At 42.8% G+C, this 24,303-nt stretch overlaps 1 long non-coding RNA gene across 1 annotated transcript in view; it reads left to right on the forward strand.

Moving 5' to 3' along the window:
* The window catches only part of LOC143723373 (uncharacterized), a 58,488-nt gene extending 34,929 nt beyond the window's left edge, over positions 1-23,559 (forward strand). The window contains exons 2-3 of the long non-coding RNA XR_013197096.1: positions 5,515-5,632; positions 23,511-23,559. This is a non-coding gene — a long non-coding RNA (uncharacterized LOC143723373). The remainder of the gene's footprint in view (positions 1-5,514; positions 5,633-23,510) is intronic.
* The last annotated feature ends 744 nt before the right edge of the window (positions 23,560-24,303 follow it).

The raw sequence follows: 24,303 nt of genomic DNA on the forward strand, positions 1-24,303 counted from the left end.
GAAGTAGGCATATTCAGACTCAGCATTAAGGCCCTTTCATACCAATAATTATAACTATAAAGATAACTGTAACAATAACTATATTATCGTCCACACCAGCGCACAATATTGTTCTGTTTATTATAAGCACGCTCTGCAGTTTTGACTTCTGTCACTTTAAATGCTCAAGCTCTATAAAGCGGGATGGATTCTGATTGACTGTCAAATGTTTTTATCGCTTATCAGGTCATCACACTGAAAGTAATCCCAGTGACATTGTTCCTCTGTGCCGTTATTGTCCTTGTTGTGAACGGCCTTTCTTTGCACTGCATTCTACCACTTCTTTTTTGTAGCAAAATATTTAGCTAAATGCTTCTGTTCGTCACTATAATCAGTTATCTAAATCGCTGTTGTCTATAGTTTAATTGGTTCTGTTTTGTGTAAATATATTTCTATCATGACAACTCTCTGAAGATTTTTCAGCATGGTAATGGATATGACAATGTTAATGTATTTGGTCTTGGCTGAATAGATCTGCTACTGCTTCTGCTGTTGATTATGGTGTTGTTATAGATTATTACTGCTGTCGAAGGGTAAGTACAGAGACTTGCTACTGCCAATATACACACCTATACGCTGCTGTGAGCATGTAAGATAGTTCTTCAGCACAAATAGCATATCTAAAATTACCCGCAGGAGATCTATACAGGTGGAGCTGGGGAAGGTGGAGAGTTTCAGAGGAACTCTGACACAGTGTTGCTAACTGTAGCTATTTAAATGTTGAGCAGCAAGCTCATTGGCTGCTCCAATCAGCTTGTGCCATGTAGTTAACAATGTAAATATCATCCATTCCATTAAAGACTTTATCAGCCTGCGCCATATAGAGTTTCATGACAGAACTTGGTATTTATTGCTACATAAATGCTGTTTAATAATGGCACTCCTTTTGAGAGCCTCATTATTTTTGTGCTAGATAAATGCTGCTTTTATTGCAAAATAAATTGTCATCTAATAGTTGTTTTAAAAAAAAAAAGATATTCTCATTAAATAGCTTCATTGTAGCTACTGTTCTTAAAAGGGCAACATGAATGTAGTTTAACTAGTTTAAATTATGAGTGGTTTCTAGCTTGGGAAGGTATGGTTTCAAAATAACTTCCTCAACAGTGAAACCAAAAGCCTTGATTGGTGTCATTTACTGCCCTCTGTGCTTCTGACCAATAGACTTGAATTATCAGCGGTCTGTGCCCAGCTGGCAGCTCTGTATCTTTCCTCTATACTCCAGAGATCTTGTTCATTAAACAAACCCTGGGAGGGGGCAGCCGCATGGCTCTGCATTAGCTGCTTTATTCACTGGAAAAACCACCTGGATTGTGTTTTCGCATGCTATTTTTAGCCTCACCTCTAAATGTGAACCACCTGTGCTGGACTAAGACTAAATTTCCCAGAGAGATGTGGCAGCAGAGCTGGCAACACGTGCACCAAGACCAACAAATGCCAGCTTTAAATTAAATTCCAGTTTCTTTAGCAGCAGTGGGAAAGCATTACAGGTCAATTAATTTGGGCATGACAAGAAAAAAAAAACACCTCAATGTTTACTGCAAACATTTAAGTGGCTCATAAGAAATCTCTTATGCTCACCAAGGCTGCATTCATTTGATCAAAATACAGTAAAACATTAATATTGTGAAATATTATTACAATTTAAAATAACTGTTTTCTATTTTAATATATTTTACAGTGTTAGGTACCACCTTTAATTTACTTTAAGTCTAAGGGAGGTTTTTCACCTAATTTATTGTCAGTCAGATGAAAATCATAAGTCTGATCTCTTAGAAAAATAACAGCACACCTCTCCCCAGCAAGCCGCTTGGTTTGAGGAATCATTCATGTCTGTAACACAAACAGTGCAAGACAAATTGCACACAGAGGTTTTTTGTTTTTTTTCAGATCATGAGCAATATTAATAGTGATGTTTGCCATAGGGAACAACTTGCTGTTTTTTTGTGAAATCGGCCTCAACTGTAAAACTGCCTCAGCATCATCCATCACTGCCTGCCTTCTTCCTCTGCAGCTGTACTCTGAGATTTATATCATTATTTTAGAAAAACCATGGCCAAAAGTGGAATGTTGCTTTTCTTTGTGGCATTAAATACCCACATGTGTACCATATCACTTGTAGCTCCTCTTTTTGAGGTTTGTTTTTTGTAATAGTTTTGATGAGAAATTAGGCATTATATATATATATATATATATATATATATATTTTTTTTTTTTTTTTTTTTTTTTTTTCCAAGCACAGTTATTTAACTAAAGTCATTTTGTAACTGTGTCAAAGGAGAGGGCAAAACCAAGAAGAAAAACAAAACTTACTAACCTAAAAAGGACTGGAAGAAGAAAACCCCAAATGCATGGGTTCCAAGTCGTAGCTCTCAGAAGCCATTAGGACGATGTAAAAATGGATCCTTTGAACAAGTAAACGAGTGTTCATGGCATCCCAGAAACGGAGACCCCACACGCAGCTGGGTGAGTCATATTTGCTCGGCAGTTTAGTGACCTTTTTGCATGTCTAACAGGTAATTTATTTTTTATTCCAGTAATTACTATCCAATGACATTATTAATGTTGGAAGGAAATAAAACTTTATTTATAGCCCTTCACATTCCAATCTCTATTCACCTTCGTTTAAGCTGAATTTGATTATACACTGCGTGCCTGCCGAGTTTTTGCTTCTATTCTGAAGCGTCTGTTTGACTTCAGCCCAGAAGTTGCTTTGCTTGATGTCAGGTGTCCACTGCTGGGACTTTTGGTTAACATTTGGCGCAAAGTTTGGAAGTGTACCTGGAATGATTTGTTCTTAAAATAGAACTAGGCATTACCCTCTTTCCTGCTGGTCTGTTTGATGCTGACACAAACTGATGAATTACAACTTCACTGGAAATTATGAAGATGGAGAGAAAATAGAGTCATTTTGTGTAATTGCGGTAAAACTTTGAGCAGGCCAGTTGTGTTGGGAACTTAAGTGTTTTGGGGTGTGATTATTTTTAGAAAGTAACTTTTTTGTTCCATTAACACATGCTTGCAAATTTCACAACCCATGTTGTTTTTCCAAAGCTTTTTATTTTTTTTTTTTTTTGATATTGGAATCCTGACACTGTGTTTACATTGTTTCAGTATGAACACTATTAAGGGACCAAGCACCTATTATTTCCGTTGGCTTTATTCTTCTTCTTCTTCCGCTCTTCAGTCGATGGCAGCCCGTAGAACCGCTTGTGGGAAAGTTATGAAATTTGGCACACAGATCACAGTCTGAACTGTCCCCATAGCAAATTTGTAGTCTCTAACTCAATCCCTCTAGTACCACTGTCCAAATTTGCACTCACGTTTATAACATTTGAACCGTAAGGGCTAGAAATAAAGTATTTGTTCCTCTCATTCCTTGACTCAAGATGATTCGATTGCACCCTATAACATCATGAAAATGTTTACGCCATTTTTAATTTTCTGAAAAACCTCCTTTTTCAAACTCCTCCTAGGCCGTTGCTCTGATTTTAAGAATTTTGTTGTTAAATGCTATGTTACGAACGCATTGGCACATTGTTACGAAATTCGGTATGTGTCTTCAGTCCCATGCCCTGAAGATACTCAAAAAGTTGAGGCAGTGCCATCTTGTGTTCAAAGGTTTAATGAAATTTACAAACATGCCAATAATGTTTGATTAAATTAGCCTATTGTAATGAAACTGGCCTTAATAGATTCATTGGGTCATGCTGAGAACATAGATACCAATTTTGCCATAGTCAGACAAACTTCCTGTCGGCCATTTTGATTTTTGTTTAAAAATTTACTTTTCAAATTCCTCCTAGATCGTTTGTCTGTTGTTATTTTTTACCAAATTCGAGTAAGATCATCTTCAGAATGTGCCGACAAAAAGTTATGGCTTTCGTTATTGAACCATTACACCAAAATACTAGTGAATTATTATGATTTTTCAGTAATTTTTGCCTAAAATCATCTTAAAATGTCGTTAATTGCTTGTTGTAGCAGTTGGTCTGATGCTCCCAGCAATGTTGGCATGACTTATTGTGCATTCTTTGTGCTTGGCCCAGATAATTGCTGCTTGCAACTATATTTCATGGTTCTGTTTGTGATGATGATGATGATGATGATGATGATGATGATGATAATGATGATGATGATGATGATGGAATCTGTCAAACCAAATCAAAGTTAGATTCAGACAAGAATGGCAAGAAAATGTGTGATTTTGTTTTTTAAACGTGGGTTGAGAACAGAGAGCTATCTTTTTCAAAGACCATGTTTTCTCTTCACTGTATGTCTGGGTGGGACTTAATGAAGAGTGTGCCCTTTTTCCCAAATAGCAATTAGGCTATAGTTTAGAGGGCGGGACATTTTTTATTCTAGAGAGCATTTTACTGGACAAAAATATATCCAATGCATGATGTGACATCATTTTTAGATTACACAAAGCACATAGATAGGTAACATTTTATTTTGATGGTCCTCTTTAGACATTCTACTAACTATAAGTACCTGCAGCTACATGTCATTTAACTGTCATTAGAGTATTAGTAGACTGTCTGCTATTTATCTGCTAACACTTTATTTTGATGCTCCCCCAACAGACATTAAACTGACTATAAGTAACTTTGCAAGTACATCAATTTATTTCACTAACCTAAACCCCAAACCCTAACCTAACAGTTTACTACAGTCTACTTATACTCTAAATTAGTTGACATTTAGTTCCAAAGTGGACCATCAAAATAAAGTGTAATCCATCAAGCAATAAATATTTCATTATGTTATAGTGGCTGTACAGAGCCCCGTACATGACATGCAGACAAAAATACCTATATCGTGGCCACGAATTTACAAATTCAATTTTTTCCTTCATTTTGATATAACTAAAACAAGGGTATGGATTATTGCACCGTGGCCATGATTTGGTAAAACAAGGGAACAAATTATTATATTGTGCGCAATATTTACTTAAAACAAGGGAACAAATTAGTGAGACATGCTAACTTGTTAGTAAGTCGTGGGAAAAAAATTCTTTATTCAGGGCCACTATTTATATAATTTTTTCCCACATCATGTGTGGGGCTCTGTACAGATGTTTTGCCAGTGGCTTGCTTGCTTGCTTTATTTATTTATTTGTTTATTTATTTATTTATTTATTTATTTATTTATTTGACGCCTCGTAAAAGTGTGAAATGGCCAAAAAAAATCTCTAAATACAGCTCATAATTGTTATTAATGAAGTTTTTGTGCATTCGTATGATGTCACCACCAATCAGCATCAATACAGTAAGCACAATTAAAAAAAAAAAAATTGTTTTTCTTTAATATACCAGAATTATAGGCATGGAGAAAGATGCTTTTGGACTGCATAATTGTGTAGTTGCGGCATCTACTAGCAGAAACGTTCACTGCAATTGCATACATACATGCAAATATTACATGCAAAAAGTGTCCAATGGGATTTCTAACGCATTCCTTCATGTCTCTTTTCAGAAAGTTCCTCCTGGATTAAAACTTTCCTGTGGTTGGAAGAAAGAAAAAAAAGAAAAATTGGCTACTACACCCACCCATCCACCCAGACAGTACCATCAGCACACTGAGTCTGGTAAAGGTCAGCATGTTGTGAATATTGTAAACATAAACTCCTTTCGTTCAGCATGACTTTGAATGCATCTGATGAAAGCTGTTCCATTCAATTAGGTGTGATATTCCACAGTCCATATCTGCTATACAATTTAACCGCTACTGTGATTCAACAGAAACCGCTAGCAAATGCACCGAGCCAGCTTTTAAAACGAGGTGCTTCTAAGATGTGTTCTTCCTACTGTAGGAATCCAGCACTGCTATTCAGTGGAAAGAGAACACCAATCCGCAAATACATTAACAGGACATTGTCGCTCCGGGACTGGGATCTGACAACTTGTTGCAGGCCGTGAGATGAAGTGTTGGGATCAACCCGGTCACCATTCAGTGCTTCAGAGGAGGGCCAAAAAAACGGCACTTAGGTGATCCACCTTTGTCAGGATACTCAGCCAAAATGAGTTATTGTCCTGGAAGATGGGGACGATTTTACCATCTGTCAGCCAAATCCGCCTGGAGAGGCTGGGCCGGGGCTTTGCTGGCAGGCAGATGAGAGGCTGCTACCACTGAAGACTAATTAGCACAAATAAGCACCTCCTGAGCTCCTCAATCCTATGACAACTCAAGCGAAAAATTCAGAAGACGAGGTTGGCAACATACAGTTAAAGCACAATCAGAATCAGTCAAAGACCAGTACAGAGTTTTCCTCCTTTGCTTTTCTCTGTTTAGCCACATAAGATTTACCATACTATTTACTAGGGCTGGGTAAAAAATATAGATTTCTCGATTTTAATCGACACTCATTTTTACGAACTGATATCGATTCTTAAATCCCAAGAATCTATTAGTCATCCTGTTTCAGTTGACGAATTAATGGAACATTGTAGCTCGCATCCCATCCAATAAACACAATAATCTTTGTGCTTTGTTACTATTGATATGAAACAAAGTCTCAGATTTCAAATTACGTCCATTTTCTTACGAAATTCAAAAACATAACCGTTTTGGCGCTGTGGCGTGAGATCGCTCTGGCGCATGCAGCTGAGCTCAAGAGAAGCAGCAGCACCGAGCACACATGATCTTCTCTTCCGCCTTAATAATACCAGTTACAGCGTGAAATAAACAAGAATGAGCATCTGAAAGTGTGTTAAAAGATAGAGTACAAGTTATAGAAATCCTTATTGTCACATGGAATCGCTCAATCAGTGTTTCAACCGTGGAAAGACGTCAGTGAAACAGCTTGTATGCAATCAGTGGTTAAAGTGGGATTTGGTAGGTGGGGGAACCCTCAAATTTTGTGTAGGTGCAACAGGGAAAAATGACTCAATGTGGGATAACATATTGAGTATCGTGGTATATCAATACTTTTTGGGACAAGAGTGTCACTGTGGCACCACATATCACAATACGTATTTACTTGATATTTTAATGGTTTTATTTTGGTCCATCAACACTGATATGATGACGATACTATGTTAAAATTGCTGAACACTGGGCCAAAATTTGAGCACTGGCATTGTAGCCACATCAGCCCACATTACCCCCCACTCCCCACAGCCATGTGCATTTAAATGTGAGGTAGTTTGGGGGGTTCGGGTGTATGCTCCCCCTGAGAACATTTTGATTTCTTTGACCTACATATGTGCAATTTAAGACTTTTGAATGCCAAAAAAATGGTTAATAAATAGCTTTAAAACATCTCAGTGTGCATTAGATTATTTGTCAATACCTGCTCTCTCATCTTAATCTTTCTTTTTATCTCAGTCTCCTTATCCTGCCGTATTTCTTCCCCTCCTAAAGCTGAACTTTGACTGATAGTCTTTTCATTTTCATCTGTGTCAGTGAAGAAAGTAAACATAGGCTCAATTAATGAGTTTTATGAATAATTTTCTTAGATAAGTTAATTTATTCAAGGCTACCAGATCAGCATTGCCAATAGGAACCTTCTACAAGCTTTGGAATTTGAAAAGTAATTTTAAATAATACAAAATATAGGCTGCGTTTAACGCAGTTAGTGGAATTGGCAGACGTTCCCTTAGGCATGCGTTGTGGAAACGTGTCAAAGCATTATCAGGTATAAATATGCAGCATTAATGCACAGTGATTTTGAACGAATATTTAATGTTGATAATGGTTACATAATGTTAAAACTAATCCTGCTGTTGATATCTTTGTAAGACTGCCGACTCTATAGAAGAGTGGCAAGGGAAAACAACGTCCGGCGAAATATCGAACATTAAACTAACTTTACTGCGCTCAACCACAGTGTATTTCACGCATTTATAATCACTCGTGTTCAGCGGGGAGGAAGGGAGGTTGGTCGGCCAGTCGGTCCATCTCGGGACCAGCGAGATTCATTGAGATTAATTAATCTATTCAATTAATAATTTATCTGGGGTGCCCGAACGCAGTTCCAGACTGTTCCGGCCCACTTTAACCTGTATACAATGTCATGTAACATCACATTTACCTCAGAAAAACCATATCCAGTGACCGGCATGAACCCCTTAGTCAGCTAGAAAGATTAACTCTAGAGAGGAGCATTTTGCTAAATATATGCACCATATTATATATATATATTTTTTTTATGTTCTTCAATATTTAATATGTTGAAATAAATCTGGCAAGTTTTTATGACAGCCACCATTTAAATGTTTATATTTAAAAATACATAAAGTATAATTTAAGTGTTACAAATTAAGTGCATACAAATCAGTAAATCTTTACCTTCAATATTAGGCTATAGTAGGCTAATGGAACAATTTTAATGATACAACTGACTCCCATAGTTTACAGCATTGGTTAAGAGATTTGTTTTCCTTGAGAAAGTATTGAGTATTGTACCTGATATCCAAAATAATCAATATTGAATCTAATCGAAATCAAAATCGAATCGAATTGCAAGCTTGTGAATCGAAATCGAATCGAATTGTGAAATTTGTGTCAATTCCCACTACTACTATTTACCGTCCATGTTGACCACAGGGGACTTTGGATTCTCGGTTAGAAGTCATGCTTTCAAGTTCCTTAAAAAATGGACATAAATGAGACACTTGTTGAATATAGACATACACATAATGTGGATAGCATAGCTCCGATTATTTGGGTTTAGAAACATTTTGTGGTAAGTATACTGAGTTTATATTGAGAACCTACTCTGACTTTTGATTGCAGATGTAACGGAGGCCAACTAGTAAGAGCTATGCAAGTAATCCTCACTCCCCGGGCCTCCAGAGGCATACTAGCGACTGATGCTGACAAGGCTGCGGCCTTGTTAGCACTCACAACTTCCATGCTGGAAACAACGGTTCGAATCACACTCGGAGCAGTGCGAGTAGAACCGAAGGGGTTACATTGGTGCCGTGACCCGGAGGAGGCCAGCTAGTGCAAGTAAACCTCACTCCCCTAGCCTCAAGAGACGTATTGACACTAGAGGCTAGTCTTTAGCGCCCTTGTTAGCGCTCCTGCCTCACAGTGCTCAGCGCTCGCAGTTTGAATCCTGCTTTTAGGGGTGTGAATAGAAAACACTTTTAAAATCTTCTCTGAAACTCTAGAGATTACTCCATTTAATCTCATTGCTGTCTAGGAGAAAGAAACTAGAAGATCTGTTTCATTCCCATTCCCATCTGCTATATGCCAATCTGCTGTCCAAGACATAAGACACTGGCTTAAATAGACAAAACCACATTTAGAATGATTGCTGATTGCTAATGGCTAATGGCGCAGAGACACTGCATTTTCTCTACTAATCCTCACCACAATTAGCATATTCTATTATGTTGCCAAATGAACACGTAGATAAACCACTGAAGAAGACCAGGACCACAAGGGATTTTTGCATTTTAATTTATTCTCCAGATGGTGAAAACTGAAAGCATACACAACATGCTCTTAGAAAAACTAAGCTCTAGACAGATGAAAATAAAAGTCATTCATCGGCGCTTTGAAATGCATTTCCCAACTAGACAATACAAAAATACATTACTTAAGATCCTTATAAACACATATATAAACTTACGGCATTGCCTTGACAGTGCTTTAATGAGAATGGCAACAGATCGCTGACCATACTATGCTGGAATTCGACTGCTCTGTTCACCATGAAACCGAAACTGGAAGTTAGCGCAGCCGCACAGGAAATAAAATTGTTCGCTAATATTTTTTTAAATAAAACTTACAAATAAACATGAAATGCTATACGACACTCTTAGAAATGCTTTTTTAAACATTTAACTTATTTATTAAATTATTAACTGCCTTAAGAGCAACACATTCCCCGCCTGACCTCAGAGAGGACACTATCAACAACAAAAACTTAACGGGATTCAGTCCTTTGGCAAAAGAAGAATAACTTCAGTAACTAGTCGCAAAAAGGTCTTTCGAGTGTTTTGGACATTTACTGTGATCTCGACCTTCCTTACTCGATTGTCCTTCCCAGGGAAAGTTGCTGTGACTCTACTCATGAGCCAGCTGTTCCATTGAACCTGCTTGTCCTTGAACAAAACAAGGTCACCAACTTGCAGATTTCGACAAGATACAGTCCATTTCTGTCTCTGCTGCAATAAAGGCACGTACACTCGCCTCCAGCGTGTCCAGAACTGGTTGGCAAGAGCCTGAACTTGTCTCCATTGCTTGGTGTAAAGGTCCTTGTCCAAGAAAACTCCAGGAGGAGGTATAAGGCACGATTTCTGGATTAGCAGCATAGAGGGAGAGAGAATGAAGGGATTTTCTGGATCGGACGAAACTGGAAGGAGTGGCCTAGCATTTATGATTGCTGACACTTCAGCCATAAGTGTGAACAATAAGTCTTGATTGAGTTGCACCTTACTTTGAAGCAGCATTGAATCCAATATTCTCCGTGCAATGCCGGTCATGCACTCCCAGGAGCCTCCCATGTGGGACGCATGAGGCGGGTTGAATTCCCAACTCCAACCTTGATCATTCAGGTATAGTTGCAGAGCTTTGTCCATTCCTAACTCCTTGGAAGCCCCAATGAAATTAGTGCCACGATCCGATATAAGTTTTGTGGCAGGGCCTCTCAGGGCAAAGAAGTGTCTCAGGGCATTTACACAACTGCTGGTGTCTAAGGACTCAATTACCTCAATGTGCACGGCTCTTGAGCTCATGCAGGTAAACAGGATAGCCTAACGCTTACTTTGTGCATATCCACCTCTGGTACATCAGGTGGTTACTGTCCAAGGCCCGAAAACATCAAGGCCGACGTAGCTAAAGGAAGGACATGTTTTCAAACGTTCCGGGGGAAGATCTGCCATGAGTTGCTCTTCCTGCTTTCGCCGCAGTTTGCGACAGATAACACACTTGTGAATAACTGAATTAACTAGTCCCTTATTGCATCTTCTGTTAGGTGACGACCCTGGTGCTTGACCTGATCATGGTGGTGGCGAGTGAGCAGGATAGAGACATGACTGTCTTTTGGGAGAATTATCAGGTTTTTTTCAGAGTTCTCGAGCTCTGAGTGTTTGAGCCGACCTCCAACTGAAATGATGCCGTTGTCCAGGACTGGGTTGAGCTTTTGCAAAGGGCTTTGTTTGGCAATGGATTTGCCAGCGTTGAGGGCAGACAGCTCCTTTGCGAAGGTGGCCTGTTGCACTTGTTGGAGGATGACACAGTTTGCTTGATCCATTTCATCTGGTGTACGAGGAAACTGACAGTGCCACCCTTTGCATCCATGGTTTGAATTGGAGCCGTTGAAAGATTTTGCATTGTGAATGAGGAAGGCCACTGCACAGACCAAAGACTTGAAGGTGGAGAAGCGCTCATAGCGCTTACAGGAGACTACTTGAAGGTGAGTGGCACAAGTTCTCACTTGTGGCCTGATTTCACAGTCTTTGTCAGGCTCAACTAACTCAAAATTGTTGTTTTCATTTTTTGCCTCTGGGGATGAGCGACGGATGAAGGAGGGAAAAATAAGCTGCACTCTGTTGTGAACATATGTGTAGAATCTTTTTGATTCGTTGCAGATGTAGCCCAAGACCTGCAGCGAAACCCTTCAAGCTTCCCATTTGCTCTGCTTATCTTCTGGAAGTGGTGTGTCCCAATCAGAGTTTTCTGAGGTGAGTTCTCTGAGTAGAGCTCTTCCTTGAATGGTGACTGGTGCTAATAAGCCTAGTGGATCGAAGACACTATTAACAGATGACAAGACACCTCGGCGAGTAAATGGCTTGTTTGTTGTGGCCACTGAAAATGTGAATGTGTCTGTCATGGTTTCCCAAATTAGGCCTAGACTGCGCTGTAATTGTGTTTCCTCACCACTCAGATCCAAATCTTTCAGGACTGCTGCGCAATCTTCAGGAGAGAAGGCTCGCATGGCTGCTGGTGAATTAGAAGCAAACTTATGCAGGCGCAGATTGGACTCAGCAAGTGAAGCTTGCGTTCTTTGGAGCAAGTTGATCGCTTCGGCTGGAGAAGGCACAGAAATCAGTCCATCATCGACATAGAAGTGTCTCTCCACAAACTTGACTGTGTCAGCCCCATAGTCTTTCGCTCCAGCTTCAATGGCCTTGCGCAGACCGTAAACAGCCACAGCGGGAGATGGAGGGTTCCCAAACACATGGACCTTCATTCTATAATCAATGACCTCCTTTTCAACATCATTGTCCTTGTGCCACAGAAAGCGAAGAATGTTCCGGTGATCCTCACGCACCATGAAGCAGTGAAACATCTGCTGTATGTCGGCCATGACAGCAATGCTTTCTTTACGGAAGCGGAGGAGTACCCCAATGAGACTATTGTTTAAGTCGGGGCCAGTGAGGAGTACACTATTGAGCGAGACACCGTCCTTTTGGGCACTGGCATCAAAAACTACCCTGATCTGGTTGGGTTTTTGAGGGTGGTAGACCCCAAGCGTGGGGAGATACCAGCATTCTTCTCCTTGCTTAAGTGCGGGCGCTATCTCAGCGTGACTGCTGGAGAAAATCCCTCCCATAAACTCCACATATTGCTGCTGCATGTGGGGTTTCTTTTGCATACTCCGTTTGAGAAACAAAAAACGTCTGACTGCTAGCTCTCTATTGAAAGGAAATGGGGCGGCCCAATTGTCATCGTCTCTGTACATACTTTCATCCATCCTAAAAAGAATGTATCATCTATTGAGGGAGCTGGCTCATTGTCGTTTTTGCTGCGGTTGAAAACTGATTGTCCCAGACTTTGCTCTGGAGCCTTAGGGTGTACTCACACTAGGCACGGTTGCCATGAACCGGGCCCGAGTACGATTGTCCCCCCTCCCCACTCCCCCTCTGGCCTGCACTCACATAGGGTTTCAGCATTCGTGTCGGAGCATGCTTACGTCATTATGGTGCAACGGTTTTGGGATAAACAAGAAGAGTGGCGCTCTCTGAACACAATGGAGTCCATCGCTCTGTTTTCTTTGTGGATAATTTTGTGTCGTTTGGTCCACGGTGGTCCACAGCCCTCTCACAGCCTGTTGTTAAACAGATGTGTTGCCTTAGTGGCGCGAAAATTTTCACGTAATCGTGCTGCTCGTATGAGGAGGTTTGCAAGGTACCAGCTGAAGTGCAGCAAGGACTTTGCAGCTTTGATTACGGACTACAGTTCCCGTACATCACGCGTCCTGTTACGTGATCCAGCACGGTTAGCGCTCACACTGCATGCGAACCGCGCCCGAGTCCAACTGAACCGTGGTCTGGCCCACCTCTTCCAAGCGGGCCAGGGCCGGCTAATCGAGCCGTGCCCGGGCACGGTTCGGAGTACTCACACGTGTCAAACGAACCGCGCTTTGGTGGTCAAACGCACTCGGGCACGGTTCAAACTGGCTAGTGTGAGTACACCCTTAGTGTGCCTGTTACTGTGTGGCGTTTCCTTGAGCTGTCGGAAGTTGTCAGACTGTCCAAAAACTGTAGGCCGGCCATTTTCAAGAATAATTGTTTTGAATGAGTTGACTGTGGGCTTGTGGACCTTGCCTACACACACCTCCCCGACTACAACCCACCCTAAATCTAGGCGCTGGGCGAAGGGCGCATGATGAGGGCCATTAACATGTTCCCTTTCTTTGTGTGCACGTAGAACATCTCGCCCTAGCAGTAGAAGTATTTCTGCCTTATGGTCTAGCTCTGGAATGTACTTTGCTATGGACCGAAGGTGTGGGTGGTGCCGCGCAGCGTTTGGTGTTGGGATCTCGCTTCTTTCGTTAGGAATGTCCTGACATTCAATGAGAGGATGGAGTGGGATTACCACAGACCCATCTAAAGACTCAATGTGAAAGCCTTCAGCCATTTTCCACCATGTTTCAACGAGGCCTGAACATGTTCTTAGGTCATAACTGACTAGTTTATGTTTAATGTTGAACAGATCAAAGAACTCTGGCCTGGCTAAGGATCGATTGCTCTGATCATCGAGTATGACGTAAGCCTTAACCGCACTGTTCTGGCGACCCTCTGGATACACCTTTGTGAGACATATTTTTGAACAAGAACGACCCCACTGACCTGGACCGCACACTTTGCTGCATGTTGTGGTTACTGCGATGCTGTCTGAGATGTCTTTTCCCTCAGGAGCCTTGAAGGTTTGAGGTGGAGGGCCAGGATGCATTACTGTTTCGTGGCTTGTACTTTCACAGTCAGAGCACTTTACTGTGGATTTGCAGTCCTTTTTTTGCGAGATGAGTGTCCGAGGCACAGCACTTAAAACAGATTCCTTTCTCTTTGAGGAAGGACTTTCTTCATCGAGCAGTTTGTTCCTGAATGTCCTGCATTTATTGAGTGGGTTGGGCTTATTGTGCAGCGGGCAGTTGCTTTTAAAGTCCTTGTTGGGGGGTGTAACATTAGTTTTATTTACGGAGATGGGTTTGGCGGAGCTAAAGTTTCTCAGGTTGGGTCTTTCTAAATGTAATTGGGTTTGGCTGTACTGTTGGTTAAAGCTTGGATCGTTACGTCTCTTAGCTTTGCATATCGTTCGTTCGTTTATTCATTTATATAGCAACTTACAGACTACCACTGTAGTTCCAAAGTGCTGTACATCACAATAAAAAGAAACCAGAATGTAGACATACAAAACATACAGGAAACATCCAAATACACTGTACTAAAAAGCCAAAGAATACAGATGCGATTTTAGGCGGCCCTTAAAAACATTTAAATTCATGGAGGATCTAACATCCAACGGTAACTTATTCCACAATCTAGGACCCGCGACAGAGAAAGCACGTTCACCTTTCATTTTGAGACGTACACGGGGAACAGTTAATAAAAACTTCTTTGCTGATCTTAATCTTGCACCCGCATTATAGGGCTTAATAAGCTCAGCTAAATATTCTGTCGCCATTCCATGAAGTGCTTTAAAAACATATAGCAGAATCTTATACTGTATCCTGGACTGTACTGGTAGCCAGCCTAAAGAAGATAAGAAGGGAGTAACATGGTCCGTTTCCTACCATTCATCAACAACCTTGTGGCTGCATTTTGTACAAGCTCTAAGCGGGCAATATGCGTTTGACAGGTCCCAACGTAAAGTGCGATGCAGTAGTCAAGACGGGAAAAAATATAAGCGTGGACAACTTTTTTCAGGTTGCTTGCTGAAAGTATTGGTTTCAACTTTGCTATTGCTCTTAAGTAAAAGAAGCAATTTCGAGCCACTGTCCTTATTTGTCGATCAAAAATGATGGATGAGTCAAAAATGACTCCCAAGTTCTTTAGCTGTTCCCTTAGGTACCCCTTCCATGGGCCTAAGTGGTCGACTAGCATTTGACTACTCGCTGTGCGACCAAAGATAATAATCTCAGTTTTATTTTCATTCAATTGAACGAGATTCTCAGCCATCCCCAGCTTTACTTCCTCCAGACATTTAAGGAGGGCGGCGTTACAATCCTTACTACCAAATCTCAACGGCAAATAAACTTGAGTGTCATCTGCATACAGGTGGTATGAAACACCATATTTCTTAAAAATCATTCCCAACGGGAGCATATACAATGAAAAGAGGATGGGACCCAAGATGGACCCTTGTGGGACCCCACATGAAATGGGTAACGGAGCAGAATAATTACTACCAATCTTCACTAAAAAGGATCTACATTCCAGATAAGAAGCAAACCAATTTAGGGCCGTCCCCTGGATACCAACAAACTGCCTTAAGCGAGTCAGAAGGATCTGGTGGTCAATGGTATCGAAGGCTGCTGACAAATCTAATAAAATTAGTGCTGCATGATTACCTGAATCTGTGATTAAAAAAAGATAATTGACAACCCTTAAAAGGGCTGATTCTGTACTGTGCCCACCCCTAAAACCGGACTGAAATTTGTCCAAAATACTATTCTTTACTAAAAAAGTGGATATTTGTTTAAGCACAACTTTTTCAAGTACCTTAGACAGGCCAGGTAACTTTGAGATTGGGCGATATTTTTTCAAATCATACGGGTCCAGATTTGTTTTTTTAAGATAGGGCTCCACAATAGCTTGCTTATGGCAAAGCGGTACAAAGCCACTCTGTAAACTACTATTAATAATAGCTAAGATACTTGGGCTGACTATATCAACACCTTCCTTAAGAATGGACAGCTTAACTGCATCAGAGGGACACAATGATCGCTTTAAGTGGATAATAACATTTCTAATATCCGAAAGTGAAACCAGTTCAAATTGATTGAAAAATATATATCTTAATTAGATCCGTTAACACTGGATTAGCAGTCATAGATGGAAAACTTGCTCTGATTGCATTTATTTTCTCGGCAAAAAACTTTGAAAATAAATCACACGTTGCTGATGATGAAGTTAAGGCTGGCTTTGCACTTGGACAGATCAGTCTATTAATAACAGCAAAATTCACGTGGCGAGTTTTTAGCAATGAAATCAGACAGGTAACACGCTCTATAATATTTGACGGCAGTTTGGTATTTTGTCAGAATTTCCCTTAACATTTGCAAGGAAACTTGCAGCCTATCATTCCTCCATCTCCTTTCTACTCTTCTACACTCCCATCTAAGGGCCCGGGTTTGATCGTTAAGCCAAGGTTGTGTTTTGGCTCTTCTTTCCTTTGTTTTAAATGGGGCAACAGAGTCCATGATGTTCATACAAACAGAATTAAACATGGTAATCAACTCATCTGGATCGGCCGAGGGAGATGCAGACTCGATACACGGTATTTGTGGAGAGGCAAAAAAAAAAAGCAAAAATTCTGATGCTGTAAATGGGGTGCATAAACGAGAATAAACCACCGACCTAGGAGCAGACTGAAGTACACTTGGTAGATTCACATTAAACACTACAGGACAATGATCAGAGAAACTATATGGCATAATGTTAAGATCACAGATCAAAATTCCTAGGGACACAACAAGTTCGAGAGAGTGGCCAAGTTCATGTGTGCTACTCATAACAGATTGAGTCAAGTTAAAAGCGTCCAACATTCCCAGGAATTCAGCTACCATTGGTTTTCCTGGGCAGCAGACATGTACATTAAAATCACCATCAATTAAGATTGAATCAGAAAGTAATACAATGTGAGACAAAAAGTCTGAGAATTCTTCAATGAAGTCTTTGTGGTATTTAGGTGCACGATAAACATTTACACAAAGCACCGGATTCTTATAATCCAACATCATCACTTGGGCTTCGAAGCTCTGATAGTTCATAAATGGTATATATGTATATATGTTATATGTTTTTTAAAAATAATAGCAAGGCCACCACCCCGCCCGGAGTTTCTGGGAGAGTTAAAAAAGTCACAATCAGCTGGAGTTGCTTCCATAATAGGGACGCGATCAACAGCGTTCATCCATGTTTCAACAATAAATAAAAAATCCAAGTCATTGTGTATATATAAATCATTTAAAATGAATGATTTGTTTGCAAGGGATCTGGGATTGACTAATGTCGTCCTTACCAGGGTGTTCCCAGTTGTCACACTCGCGCCCCCGCACTCTTCTGTCTTTCGCAAATGACGCAGATTACTGAGGTTTCTGCCTTTCCTGATGTGATGGGGCCTTGATACAAAAGGTGCAGGCATGGACAGCGTCACCACCGGAAAAACAGCGCGAAGACACGGGAATCGCAAATCACGCGCCCTCGAGGAACAAATAGTCCACGCTCTCTTTGCTTTCTCTGAGTCCGCGTGACGTGTCAAGATAGAGAAGACCGGGCAGATACCCATCCTCTTTTGCTCCTTGAATCTCCTGTAACAGATCCCCAAGTTCCCTCAGTTATGCTGGAACGTCCTGGGTTACGTATGTAACCCTAGTTCCCCGAAGGGACGGACGCTGTGCGTAATCGCAGTGGGAACGCCCTCAGCGTAACGCGTCTGAAGCATGAATTAAATCAGTCAATGGAGAGATGGAGCGTCATAGCGAGTGACGTCATCGACCAGGAAGCTATAAATATCCCCTGAGCACACAATACGCCAGCTTAAAATTATTGAAGCAAGCGACCCAAGGGGATGCCGGGAGTATGGCAGGACACGGAGCGTCCGTCCCTTCGGGGAACTAGGGTTACATACGTAACCCGGGACGTTCCCCTTCAGGGACTACCGCTGCATGTAATCGCAGTGGGAACGCAATACCCACATCCCCATACGACCAAATCCCAGTCGTGTGTCATTAGGAGACACAAACCCACGAGAGAACCTGAGCCCCGGGAGTGGAGCTAAGATCAAGGGAATAAAATCTAACAAAAGTGTGCGGTGAGGACCAGCCTGCCGCATCACAAACGTCCTGAAGAGAAGCTCCTGAAAGAAGAGCTGTAGAGGCAGCCATACTCCTGGTGGAATGAGCCCTTACAGCCAAAGGTGAAGGCTGATGGGCCGAACCGTAAGCAAGCGAGATGGCCTCGACCACCCACTTGCTCATCCTTTGCTTAGATGCCGGACACCCTTTCTTAGGTGACCCAAAACAGACAAACAGTTTTTCCGATCTGCTCCACAGGGCAGCTCTGTGGACATAAGCATCTAAAGCCCTAACGGGGCACAGCAAATTTGGTCTCTTCTGGTCTGACGTCAGAAAAGGCGGAGGACAGAAAGCCTGCAGAACTATAGGTCTAACAAAAGTAGTTGGCACCTTAGGAACATAACCTGGTCTCGGACAGATAAAGGCCTTAACCATACCAGGAGCAAATTCCAGGCACGAGGGAGCCACCGAAAGTGCTTGAATATCTCCAATTCTTTTTAGAGATGAGATAGCGAGAAGAAGGATAGTCTTTAGTGTAAGAAAATTTTCCGAAACTTCCTCGATGGGCTCGAAAGGAGCTAGGGAGAGACCTTCTAAGACGATGGCCAGATCCCAAGCTGGTACCCCCGTGCGAACTGCAGACCTCAGCCTCAAGGCGCCATGAAGGAAGCGAGATATAAGTGGGTGTCTCCCGAGAGAACCTCCGTTCGAAGGGGCGTGGTAAGCAGCTTAGGCCTCCACGTACACCTTCAGTGTGGAGTGGGATAACCCTGTGGAGAGACGGTCCTGCAGGAAATCCAGCACTGTACCAACCGGGCAGTTAACTGGGTCCTGCTGGCGGTCTCCACACCAAGAGGTGAAAAGTTTCCACCTCGCGGCATATAACTTCCTCGTGGCGGGAGCTCTGGATTGGAGGATGTCTCAACGACCTCAGTCGAGAGACCAGAATCTATGAGCTGGGCCCCCTCAGAGGCCAAGCCCACAGCCTCCATAGTTCTGGGCGGGGGTGAAGGATCGACCCACTCGCCTGAGAGAGTAGATCTCTCCTGATCGGTATCTCCAGGGGAGAGCCGTCGAGGAGAGACACTAGGTCCGCAAACCATACTCGGGCCGGCCAGAACGGGGCTATTAGCAGAAGACAGAGCCCGTCCCGGCGAACCCTCTCCAGAACTCCCGGGAGCAGAGCGATCGGGGGAAAAGCGTACAAACATGACCTCGGCCACAGATGTACCATCGCGTCCAACCCCAGTGGGGCTCGGCCCCTGCCTCGACAGGATGTCTGCCCCCTGATTTAAATACCCCGCGAGATAAATAGCTCTCAGAGAAAAGAATTTTCCCCTGGGACCATAGAAGGATCTGACGTGCCAGTTTGTAAAGTGGGCGAGAACGCAGACCCCCCTGATGGTTGATATAAGAGACCACCGATGGTTGATATAAGAGACCACCGATGTGTTGTCTGACCGGACAAGAACATGGTGGCCCCTTAGGTCTGGGAGGAAATATTTCAGTGCCTGAAACACTGCCAACATCTCTAGACAATCTATGTGCCATAGACGGTGATGGTCCTCCCACAGACCCTGAGCTTGGCGACCACTCATGATCGCCCCCAACCCCGTGAGAGAGGCATCTGTCGTTAGCATAACGCGACGACAAGGAGCTCCCAACACAGGGCCTTGTCACAGAAACCGAGGATCTTTCCACATAACCAGGGCACGATGACACCGTCGCGAACTCATGATAATGCGAAGCGGATTTCCCCTCGGGGAACCCCCTGGTTCTGAGCCACCACTGTAACAGTCTCATGTGCAAGAGGCCAAAAGGTATCACGTTGGACGCAGCTGCCATGAGACCTAACAGTCTCTGGAACTGTTTAAAGTGGATGACTGGCCTAGCTTGACCTGATCTACTGCGGCGAGAATCGAAGCAACACGAGCAGGCGACAACTGTGCCTGCATCGTCGTCGAATCCCACACTACACCGAGAAAAGTGGTTCTCTGTAATGGAGAAAGAACACTCTTCTTGGCGTTGCGCCTCAACCCCAACCTCTTGATGTGAGCAAGAACGACATCTCAATGCCGAACTGCCTGTTGCTCTGATTGAGCTAGAATTAACCAATCGTCTATATAGTTCAGAATACGGATGCCCTGCAGCCTCAGGGGGGCTATAGCCGCATCCATACACTTCGTGAACGTGCGGGGTGACAGTGCTAGGCCGAACGGAAGAACCCGATATTGGTAAGCTTCGCCCCCGAAAGCGAACCTCAGGAACTTCCTGTGTTGAGGGAGGATAGATACGTGGAAGTAAGCGTCCTATAGATCTATCGTGACGAACCAGTCCTCGGATCTGATTTGACACGATCTGCTTGAGAGTGAGCATCTTGAATTTGAGCTTCCCTACAGCGCGATTTAAGAGACGCAGATCTAGAAAGGGACGCAGCCCTCCATCTTTTTTCGGAAAGATGAAGTACCGGCTGTAGTATCCTAACTCCATGCTGGGTGGACGAACCCGCTCTATACCTCCTTTCGCCAGGAACTCTACTAAGGGAACCAGCCTCTCGAGGCTGGCCTCTGGATCAACATCCCGAGTGACAGACACAGTGCCCTGTAACGTACTGGCAGGGAACAGCTGGTCTGGGCACTCCACAACCCTGCTCGGAGGGGCCAGCGTCCCTCGGGAAATCGCTCGCCGAGTCTCTCTACGCCCTGTATAGGCAGGGTTAGTAGAGCAGTCCCCTGAGGGCATCGGGAAAGACAGGGCACCGTGTTTTTGTGCAGTGAACTCAAGTCTTCCACGATTGGGACCACCCTCAGAGTCCTGACGCTCAGAACGTCAGGATTTTTTCGACGTGGCCTTCTTGGCGATAATGACTGTCCTCAGATCAGCCCTACCCCGAGAAGGTCGCGCCGGAGAGCGCCCCGCCTCGTCCCTCCAGTTTCTCTACGGAGGGGCACGAGACGCGACACTCCGTTTCTGCTGCGCTCTTTTTGAAGTACTCGGTGGCTGGGACTGCCCTCACTCAGCAGCCCCAGCGACACGCACTTTAAGGGGCATAAATTTCTGAAAAGCAGCCGCCTGTTTCTTCTCTTCCTGGAACCTCTCCGTGACAGAGTGAAGAGCGTCACCGAAGAGGCCCGCAGGCGAAACTGGAGCATTTAAAAGGACAGTCTTATCTTTCTCCTTCATAGAGGTCTGACTCAACCACAAGTGTCTCTCAGTGGCCACCATGGCTGCCATAGACCGGCCGATAGATTTAGCGGTCTCCTTGGTGGCCCGGAGAGTGAGATCAGCAGTCTGCCTGAGCTCATTAATCATATCCACAGAAATTTCACCCCCCTCACAAGCATCTTTAAGCAGGTCAGCCTGATAAGCCTGCATAATGGCCATAGTGTGTAGACATGCAGCCGCCTGACCCGCCGCCGAGTAAGCCTTCCCCACTAACACAGAAGTATTTTTTAGTGGCTTAGAGGGCAGAGCCGGTGCTTTAAGTGAAGATGACGAAGCAGGAGAGAGATAGCTAGCGAGCGTCTCCTCTGCCTTCGGCATGGTCACGTACCCTGAAGCTTTTGCACCAAAAATCAGCGCGTGCTTCCAGAGCCGGGTGAGAGGCACTAGATCTCGCTGGAGATAGCTGAGATAGGGCGGAGCCCGTCTCAACGTCGCCAGTGAGATCCATCTGCGAGCCCCAAGACAAGCGCCGCCGCTCTGCCTCAACAGAAGCGGGACCCGAGCCTCGGGGAGCTCGCAGCAAACCACTCTCCTCGAAGAGCGATCGCCGCGAGCGCAGAGTTCTCAAGGGAAAACGCTCGCAATGCTCACAATCGACCCCCTCGAGAGCCGACTGGGCATGCTGCAATCCCAAACAAGCAACACACAGCTGATGTGTATCCCCACCCGTGATGTATCGTGTACAGGGGGAAACACACTTTCTATATTGCTCGCTCGTCACTTTGACACTCATATTGGTTTTATATATATATATATATATATATATATATATATATATATATATATATATATAGTGAGAAACTCCTGTCTAAAACAGACAAACACAATCGCTAGATTTCAGACACACACAGAGCTTGCTGAAGTAACAAAAAGCTGGCGTATTGTGTGCTCAGGGGATATTTATAGCTTCCTGGTCGATGACGTCACTCGCTATGATGCTCCATCTCTCCATTGACTGATTTCATTCATGCTTCAGACGCGTTACGCTGAGGGCGTTCCCACTGCGATTACACGCAGCGGTAGTCCCTGAAGGGGAACTCGCCTGCTCGTTTTACCATGAAACCGCACAGGAAATAAAATTGTCCGCTAATATTTTTTGAAATAAAACTTACAAATAAACATGAAATACTATAAGAAACTCTTAGAAATGCTTTTTTAAACATTTAACTTATTTATTAAATTATTAACTGCCTTAAGAGCAACACGTATTCAATTTGTTTTATCACTGAATTTCACACCTAAAACCTGAAATGGCTCATGCAAGTAATACATACTACACTCGTAAATATTAATAAACACTCATTTAGCAGATTTGGACTGATGATCTTAAGGTCAGCAATAAATGAAAACAGATGCTATACAGTATGTACTTTCTTAATACATTTTCATATTGAATTTTTGCATTTCCCTGAACTGAATTTTGTTTCATTTACATTTACATTTAGTCATTTAGCAGATGCTTTTATCCAAAGCGACTTACAACTGAGGACTAAAGCAAGCGAGTCATCGTGAAGAGGCAAGAACAACACAAGAAGTGCTCAAAATAGGCCAGACAAGGGAAGATTTAAAAGGGAAGGAAAGATTTAAAAGAGAAGGAAAGTTTTTTTTATTTATTTTTATGTTAAGTACTCACGGAAGAGATGAGTTTTCAGTTAACTTTTGAATGCTGTCAGGGATTCTGCACTACGGACGAGGGTGGGCAGATCATTCCACCAGCATGAAACCATGAATGAGAATGTTCTGGAGAGTGATTTAGTGCCTCGCTGTGATGGCACCACGAGCCGTCGCTCCTTGGCCGATCGTAGGCTTCGGGTAGGGATGTAGACTTGTAGTAGGGAGTGAAAGTAGGACGGAGTTGAGTCTGTGGTCGATCTGTAAGCAAGCGTCAAAGCTTTGAATTTGATGCGAGCAGCCACTTAATGCATTGGCTAATGTTAATGAATTGAGGTTGATTTGTAAAATGTTACCCGTGTTCACATATTACGTAATGCAGTGTAAATTCCACGATGTTGAAGTACTAAATAGCAATATATTTGTGTTTTAAATACAGGGGAAACGCACATCTCCTGCCTAATTACCAATGCCTGAGGAAAGCCAGAGACATGAAGGCTTTCCAAAAATACAGATAGCTTATTCTGTCTGATTAATTCTTCACATGCATCAAGCCCCAGGTAAGACATAATAGGGCCTGTCGCAGCTCCAGCTGGATAATTGCGGGTTTGAGGGTGTTCTTACCTAAACAGATAGTGACTAGTGAGCTTTACCACATGTTTCATCCTAATCAGTGTCTCCATACAGTCCCTTGTCCCACTTATTGTCATTGGACATGGTGGAAATAAATGGAGACAGTGAGTGGGGAAACAACAAAGCAGCTTTAGTTTTGAGCCTGGAGGCTTTGTTTGACAGCAAAACAACACAACAGCTCTTATCTGAAAATTAAAAGAGGGAGACAGACAGTACGTAAAACTATTTGCTCACCTAACCATATAATTGAGAGGAAAATAAATAGGCTTCTACTCTTTTAAAAAAGGAAGAAGAAATGCTTCCCATATCTTTTGTTGTTGACATTAAAGGCTACTCATCCAATTTGGACAGGTTGTGTGACGTGCTCTTATTTAAATCTAAGAAAAAACTATGTCAAAGAAATCTGAGCCAAACTATGTTGGTTTGTTAAATGAATTGTGCTGAATACATTTCATATGGTAAATTATTGACTGCTGCGAGCTTAACAATCAACATCAGAAGGAAAATTCAAAATAAATAAATTTTGTATATTTTTTTAATATTCAAGAGAAGCATGTCATATTTCTTGAGAAAATCCTGTACCCTTATGGCAAAAAAGG

This window comes from Siphateles boraxobius, unplaced genomic scaffold (genome assembly GCF_051911475.1).
Source record: "Siphateles boraxobius isolate OS27281-9 unplaced genomic scaffold, OSU_SipBor_1 7, whole genome shotgun sequence".
Taxonomy (NCBI): Eukaryota; Metazoa; Chordata; class Actinopteri; order Cypriniformes; family Leuciscidae; genus Siphateles; species Siphateles boraxobius.